Source organism: Spermophilus citellus (assembly GCF_964194105.1).
Source record: "Spermophilus citellus genome assembly, chromosome: X".
In the NCBI taxonomy this organism is placed as follows: domain Eukaryota; kingdom Metazoa; phylum Chordata; class Mammalia; order Rodentia; family Sciuridae; genus Spermophilus; species Spermophilus citellus.
The window spans coordinates 105,223,399-105,231,913 of NC_138190.1; positions in this window are offsets into that span (position 1 = coordinate 105,223,399).

The window sequence follows — 8,515 nt, forward strand, 5'->3', positions numbered from 1 at the left end:
AGTCAAAAATGGGAGCCAGGCCATTCTCTTTCACATTTAGCAGAGAACAAAATTAAGGTGGTCAGCAGGGTAGCAGAAAATGCCTAGATCAACTAAAATGGAGAACTTCCTATCAGGGCAATTAAGATCTTGCTTCTTGTTTTCTCTAACAGCCTTATAGTTATTCTGGGCTTTGTCAGACCTTTCTGAGAGGACTGGGTGCCTCCTTGGGGCCACTTTGCTGGATATTGCTTAACAAGGGGATAGACTAGAAAGAGGAAGGTGCTGTGGACCCTGCCTCACAGCCTAGAGAGGTAGACCAATGCTGCTTGGGGAAGACAAAACTTGGCCTGCCTATGCATGGCTGATATCTCTCAGCCAATCCTCAAGCATGTTCCCTTGTCAACTCCCCTGCTCCACCCTCCATGTTTCCCTGTGCCACATTCCAAACTTTTTCAGTTCCCTACCATGTTCTTACCCCACACCTCTCCCTGCTAGGAACAACCTCTGCTCATACTTCCCTGAGAAAACAGAGCCCTTCAAGCATGAATTACCTCAGTGCCCTGCCCCCCGCCACCTGCAATTGGCCTGTCTCTCCAACTTCCTTCCCCTCCAGCCCTCTCTTCTTAGAGGACAAGGTGCCCCTTTCGTTAAAGGCTAATCCCTTCACCTGGGCCTTGGCTCATCCACCCTCCTTTTCTGGGCCCTTCCTCAGACATTATGCTCTTTCCCTTCAGGAAAGTTCAGCTGCCCTATAACACCACTTTCTCTTCTGAGTATAAAATACCTGACTCTCTTACCTCCAAAATCAAGCGCCCTCCCCTCCCCACATGTGTTCTCTTGCTTCCCTAAATTTCTTTTTCTCTCAAACGTTTTTTTCTCTCCCTCCTGCCTTCTCTCTCTTACCTTTCCTTCACCCTCAAGTTTGTTTAAAGTAGACTCTACAGCCTAGACTTCAACATTCTCCAGCTTCCCATTCACACTTCAACCAGTTTGGCCCCAGTCCCATCATCCCAGTGAAAGAGCACTGCCAAAGGTCACCAATAACCTCCTAATTGCCAAATCCAATGACCTTTTTGAACTCTGGATAGCAAAGGACATTGTTGGTCGAGCACTCTCATTTCTGAAACTCTCCTTCCTCTTTTGACTTCCATGATCACACTCTGCTTGTTTTCCTCCTATCTCTGGAACCATTCCTTGAACTAAATATTCTTTCATTCTCAGTCATATTCTCTCTCTCTCCCTGTCTCTCTCCTCTCTTCTCTCTCTCTCTCTCTCTCTCTCTCTCTCTCTCTCTCTCTCTTTCTCTCTCTCTCTCCCTCCCTCCCTCCCCCTCCTCCTCCCCTCCTCCTCTCTCTCCCCCTTTCTCTCCCTCCCACCCCTCTTCCCCCTTCCCTCCCCTGCTTTTGGTGCTGGAGATTGAACCTTACAGTCTTGACCTCTCTTTCTCTGCTCATTTCTCAAATCAGTGGTTCTGAAATGGCTGTTTCCAGATCAGATTGAAACACAGTGACACTTTAAATGGGTCATAGTGAAATGAGAAAAGCTTGCCTAAGAGGGTGTTTCAACAATCTAAATCTATTCAATTATAAACAACTGTCCTTCATTCTGAGATTATGCCCTTCCTATTTTTCTTTCATCCATCTCTCTCTCTCTCTCTCTCTCTCTCTCTCTCTCTCTCTCTCTCTCTCTCTCTCTGTTTTTGGTACTGGGGGTTGAACCCAGGCGTGTTCTGCCACTGAGCTATATCCCTAACCACCACCCTCACTTTTTGGTAATGAGGATTAAACCCAAGCATGCTTAACCAGTGAGCCACATCCCCAGCCCTTTTTATATTTCAATTAGAGACAGGGTTTCCCTAAGTTGCTTAGGGCCTCACTAAATTGCCCCCTACACCATCCCCAATACTTGTTATTTGTTTTTAAATTTTAAAACAGGGCCTTGCTGAGTTGCCCAGGCTAGTCTCAAACTTGCCATCCTCTTGCCTCAGACTCCTGAGTAACTGGGATTACAGGCATGCACCACTACACCTAGCTGCCCTTTCAACTTTTGGTGATAAAATTTATCTTTTTCAAAATTTTGGTGATAGTGAATGTTAGTTTATTTCTCTAATGTTTCCATTTGGTGAAATGTTTCTCTATGTCAGTCTCACAAATATTTATTGAATAAATGAAAGAATGATAGTTACATTTCCAGCCTGAAATTTTCCACATAGCCATCTCAAATTCATTCCAAAGGTGAACAATTTTTCCCCAACAAACCTCTTCTGTACTTACCTCGGTAAGCAGCATCATATTGACCTAGTCACTTGAGCTAACAACCTGAGCCTGTGAGTCCTATTGATTTATTCTTCAATGTTCCTTGTGTTTGTCTTCTCTATGCCTCCTACTCTCCTGGTTATTTCTTTAATGATGGCTTCCTTTATCGTCTCTCACCCAGTATGCCCCAAACAGCTTCCTGATTCTCCCTAACTTAGCGTTGTTGCCTATGTATTCTCACTGGTGCCCCAGATATCTTTATAAAACACCACTGAGTGTGCTCTTCCTCATCTTAAAAACATCCAGTGAGCTGGGTGAGGTGATACACACCTATAATCCAAGACTCAGAAGGCTGAGGCAAGAGGATTTCAAGTTTGAGGTCATCCTCAGCAACTTAGCAAGACTTTGTCTCAAAATTAAAAATAAAAGGGCTGTGGTTGTAGCTCAGTGATAAGGTGCCCCTGGGTTCAATTCCCTTGCCCAAACACACACAAAAAAACCACATTCCAGTGATTCTGGATGCCTATAAGAATAATCCAACTCCTCTGTGTGGCAGCCCTCCATCATTTCAACCCATCCTGCTTCTCCAGGCTTCTGCTTCCCCTGGTCCTTCACACACTGTCCACAGCAGCTTCCTATTGACTCTATTTCCATTCTGTAAGCAGGCCATTTATCTGTTATCTTTTCAGGGTTTAAGGTCTCTGAACATCTTAATCCCACCCTGAATAGAGTTTATCACAGAGGAGGGGAGATTCAGGGTCAATATTGAGGCAGTGTTTTACAAACTGTGTCACAATCAATCTAGTGGTTGAAACCAGAATTTAACAAAATGAATAGAAAATATAAGAGTGAATCACATGTGGTAATGGTATATATTATTCTGTGAAACTTTTGTTTCGCTCCTGAATATATCTCTATGTATAGATATGCCAATACACTGGATCTTGCTGTAAAATATATTTCTTAACTCTGGGTCATAGTAAAAAAAAAACCGACAGCACTAAAGGGCTTCATGTGATTATTATTCTGTGATTCATTTGTTGGTGGCTTTCATGTCATAGTCTTTCACTTCCATAAAGGTCCTGGTCTCCTTGGGAAGTATAACAGACTTCAGGAGAATGGATGAGGGAGAAATTGAGTTGAGCTGGGTTTAAGGAGGCAGAAAGAAGGGAGAAATGTAATCTTGGCAGAGAGAACTGGCACAGAAGCAGATAGTAAGAGTAGAGAACATTTGTTAAACATTTATGTGCAGGCATTGTTCTCAGCACTTTGCATGGGTTAATTTTAGCCACACAAACAACCTTATGAGAAAGATACTACTAAAATCTTCATTCTACAGATTAGATTAAGGAACTTGCCCAAGGTCACCGAACTTAACTGACAAAACTGGGATTTGGGTTGAGCTAGTGGCTGTGCTCTTAATCACTGCACCACACTGCTGTCACTGGAGATCACTGAGGAGAGTGAACTGCCCGGGGAACAGGGAGAGCTTAGGCCCGCGGACACTGGTGAAGTAGAATCTTGCAGGCTGGGCAGAAAGTACCAGAAACAGGCTCTTTTCTCCCTTCAGAAGATCTTTCTCTTTCCCTCTAACCTCTGCCTTTTGAGCCAGGGCCCTGGGTTGGTGGCAGAAGGCCTAAACACCAATGAGGGTGCCAACTGGAGACAAGGCATGAGGCAGCAGCTGCTCAGAGCAAGAAGGAAAGGAGAAAGTCCTCTCTCCCAAACCAAAAATAGCAAATGGTGCCTGGGGCCTCTGTCCTCAAGTCCAAATGTCCCAAATGTGCCAAGTTTTGAAACCAGCCTCTCGGGTCCTGGGATAGGCAGTCCCCTCTGGAGAGCAGTTTGTTGCTAGATCAGCTCTCTGTCTGCACCCTCTGCCTCTTGTCCCGCCATTTGAGTCTAGGGCTGGGCCATGTGGTGTGGGCTCTCTTGGCAGAGTCTCTCGCAGCTCCCCATTTGCTCCTCATTTGGAGTGCAGAGGCTTAGAAAAACAAAATTCTGAGGAAGGAGGAGGGAGGGAGGGAGGGTGCTCAGAAAGGTCACTCCCAACTTAGCTCTTTCCCTTCACCATTCAGTCACCCAGAGCCAGCCCTGGGTCCTCCCACCAACCTCTCCAACCCCTCTTCTCTGAGACTGCCTCCTTTCCCAGTCTCACATTAGCTTTGAGAAGATAGAGAAATACTGAATTCTCAGCAGTGTAGTCCTTTGTCTTTACTGTTGGTGTCTTTATAATCTTGGCTAAAAGCAAAAGGTGGCAGATACTTTCCTGGGAGGTAGACCCTGACTAGCAATAATGACAACAATAACATTAAAATAGCTAACAATTATTGGGCACTTACTATGTGCCAGGTACTGTGTTGAGTACTTTATTGCTTTACTTCATTTATTCCTTACAAAAATCCTATAAGGTGTTATTTCTTCCATTTAAAGATGAACAGAATCCGGGCACGGTGGCTCACACCTATATTCCCAGCAGCTTGGGAGGCTGAGGCAGGAGAATCACAAGTTCAAACCCAGCCTCACCAAAAGTGAGGCACTAAACAACTCAGTGAGACCATGTCTCTAAATAAAATAAAACATAAAGCTGGGGATGTGGCTCAGTGGTCAAGTGCCTCTGGGTTCAATTCCCAGTACCCCTCCCCAAGAAAAAAGATGAGCAGAAAAGTGAGACACAGAGAGATTATATGGTTTAGGAAGAATCAAATTGCTATAAAGTGGTATGGCTGCCACTCTACCTCAAGCCCTTATTATCTAATGCCTGTGTTTCTGCAGAAGCCCTTAAAGTTGAAAATCCTGGACTCTAGACTGGACTTTGTGGAATAATAATGGGTTTTACCTAAGAGGGTTGTAGTGAAGATTGGAATGAAATAGTTTTTAGATTTTGATTAAAGCCTAACATATATTTAGCACTCAGTATATGTTGGCTTTTATCATTATTATAGTTATCCCCCTGACTATTGAGTATATTGTGCTTATTCAGGGCATAAACTTTGGAAGCAGGCCTAAGTTGAAATCCCTCCTCAGTAGTCATCTACCATCCAGGTGAACTTGAGTATAAGTTCATATAAGTCTCAAATACTTCAGAATGAAAATAATAGTACCTATCGTGCAGGGCTGAAGTGAGGATGAAATAAAACTTTGAAGGTAAATTGGTGTTAGTCCTTTTGTCATCTATAGTAATGGGTTTAAATTTTTTTAGTTGTAGTTGGACAGAATACCTTTTTTTATTTATTTTCATGTGGTGCTGAGGATCAAACCCAGTGCCTCACACATGCTAGGCAAGTGCTCTACCACTGAGCCACATCCCCAGCCTCCTAATGGGTATTTTCTGCATATTGGACCAGATTCGGCTTCCTAAACAGTTTCCATCCTTCTCAAATCCCTGCATTGGCAACCCATGATTGATGGAAATCAATCAGACATTCACCTATTTTCCTTATATTTTCAGCCTCACCTCCAACTCCACCCAGTTCTCCTGTCACTTGCAGCAGGCTTGTTACTACACTATGCCTACATGTGACTGTCTTCACCCGCTGCTCTAGATTGCTTTCTGTCTCTCTTATAGAACACGAATTCTACCCCTCCTTTTATGTCCTCTTTGAACCCAAACTAATTCCACGGAACCTCCAAACAGTGCTAACATTTGCCTCCTACTGAACTCCCCTTCCATGAAGAGATGCTAGCCTTTTTTTTTTTTACAGTTACCTTTTCAGATGCCAAACAAGCCTCACCATTGAAGTGATCCAGGAAGGGGTTGTGGTTTTGTCATGTCTCCTTCCTCCCATTAGCACCTGGCACAGGACTGGGTACACAGCAGGTGTTCATTTCATGAATAGAATGAATAGAATTTGACAATTTGACATAGGGTGCTAGGAAGAAGACAAAGAGATTTAGTCTAGCAGGGTAGGGTGTGGGTCTCCAGTGTAGAGTGACAAACAGCCATGACAGGTACCTGGGCCAGGAGGGGATTGTTGATATTTTGGCCTTTTAAGAAAAAAACATCCTCCAAGATCTCAGAATGAGGGCAGTTTCAGAGGGTAGCTCAGTGACAAGGCAGATCAGGAGCCAGATGGGGCATAGCACAGGTCCTTGGGAAAGAATCCTCCACCTTCTCTCCCTTTCTTCATTCCCAGCTGCCACCACTGCTGACAGGACGTATCTAAGCACGATTAAAATTTCATCTCCAGCAGGGCGCGGTGGTCCACACCTGTAATCCCAGGGCCTCAGGAGGCTGAGGCAGGAGGATTGCAAGTTCAAAACCAGCCTCAGAACTTAGCAAGGCCTTAAGCAATATAATGAGACAATGTCTGAAAGTAAAATATAAAACGGGCTGGGGATAGAGCTCAGTGGGTTCCGTCCCTGATACCAAAAAAAATAAAAATAAATAAATAAATAAATAAAATTAAAAAATCTACACCCTCTTTAAGCCTCTTTCCTACCCTTCCTTAAAAGTGTGGCCCAGAGAATTCAGGAGGCCTCTAAGATTCAGGGGGGTTCTATCTATTTTCATAATTTTTTTTGAAAACTTTATTTGCCACTGTGAGCTTTAGAGATTCCCAAACACTTAATGGCCTTCTGATAAGATTAGTAATGGTATAAATGAACATGATTTTTAAATATTGTATAATCAGGAAATGAGTCAATAATTGGAAGATCTGCATAACTGGATGGATTGATATTTTACACATGACTAATTCATGATGTTTCAAAATCATTTATGGATAATGGATCTATTCAAAGTGCAAGGTAAACTGATGGATTTTAATATAACAGAGTACAAAAGGTTCATTGATATGGTGTACTTTCAACACTGCAAATAAATATTAAGAAACTACCACTGTTGAGTTTAGGTGTAGTTATCAAGAAGAGTCACACAGTTTATTAGTCTTCTATTGCTGCCATAACAAATTACTGCAAACTTAACAACTTAATCCAATACTCACTATCTTACACTTGTGTAGGTCAGAAGTCCAGGTGGGTTCACCTGTGTTCTTTGTGTAGGGGCCCACAAGGGTGAAGTAAAGTTGTCAGCTGGGCTGGGTTGTTATCTGGAGGCTCTGAGGAAAAATCCCTTTCTGAGCCTACTCAAGTTATTAGCAGAATCTAGTTCCTTCTGGTTCTGGGTCCGAGGTCCCCGTTTTCTTTCTTCCTCTCTGCTCTGAGGGACTGACCATATTCCTTCTCACATGGTATCCTCAATTTCCAAACCATTAGTAGCATATCAAGTATTTCTCACTGGGGGGAAAAAAGTATTTCTCCCATCCGATTCTGACTTCTACCACTAGAAACCTTCTTTTGAAAGGCTCATGATTATATTAGGCCCACCTGGATAATTTCTAAATAACATAATCATATCTCATTATAAACACTCATTCTCAAAGGGTGGATTTATATACAAGTGAGACTTACTTGGGGGTCAATCTTAGATTTCTGTCCACAAAGGCTATTAAATGCCCCTTTTCTCCAACTATCTTTGTGAGGCTGCAGTTTCTTTATATACTTCAAAATAACATATAGCAACAGCTTACATGCAAGAGTTAATATAAGAATCCAGCTGCCTTTTATTCAGCCAGATATTAAAGATATTTTTTTTAAATGCAGCAATGCCACTTTTCTCGTCATTTTTTCTTTGTTTTGGAAACTTTAGTCATTTTAAAAATACATATTATTTATTTTTATTATGTAATAGATTTATGATTATGATTTCAAATTAATAAGGTATTAGTTTTATATGCATTTATTTTAATTTCTACTATGTGAAGTATGATATATGCCATACAAATGAAAGCCCTTTGGAGTCATCAATAATTTTTTACTAATGTCTTTTATTTTTTTCTTTGTAAATGTACATATGTTTTTATATTTGTGTGACAAAATATAGAAAGGTGAGGGATGAGGTTGTAGCTCAGTGGTAGAGTGCTTGCCTAGCATGTATGAGGCCCTGGGTTCAATCCTTAAAACTGCATAAAAATAAATAAAATAAAGGTAAACATAAAGGTAACATAGGAGGTTATCTCTTCCTCTGGAGATAGCCTGCATTCTAAAAACCAAAAGAACTGTGCAAGAATTTCACTCTTTTTGTTGTGCAGCTCTATGAAGTTGGACAAATGCATAATGATTGACCAATGCTAAAAATAATCATTATGGGCAACCACTTCCCCTACTCCAGCCCCATGCAACCACTAATCTAGTCTCCTTCCTTACAGTTTGTCATTTTGACAATGTCATATAAATGCAATCATATTATAAGTAGCCTTTTAAGTCTGGCTTCTTTT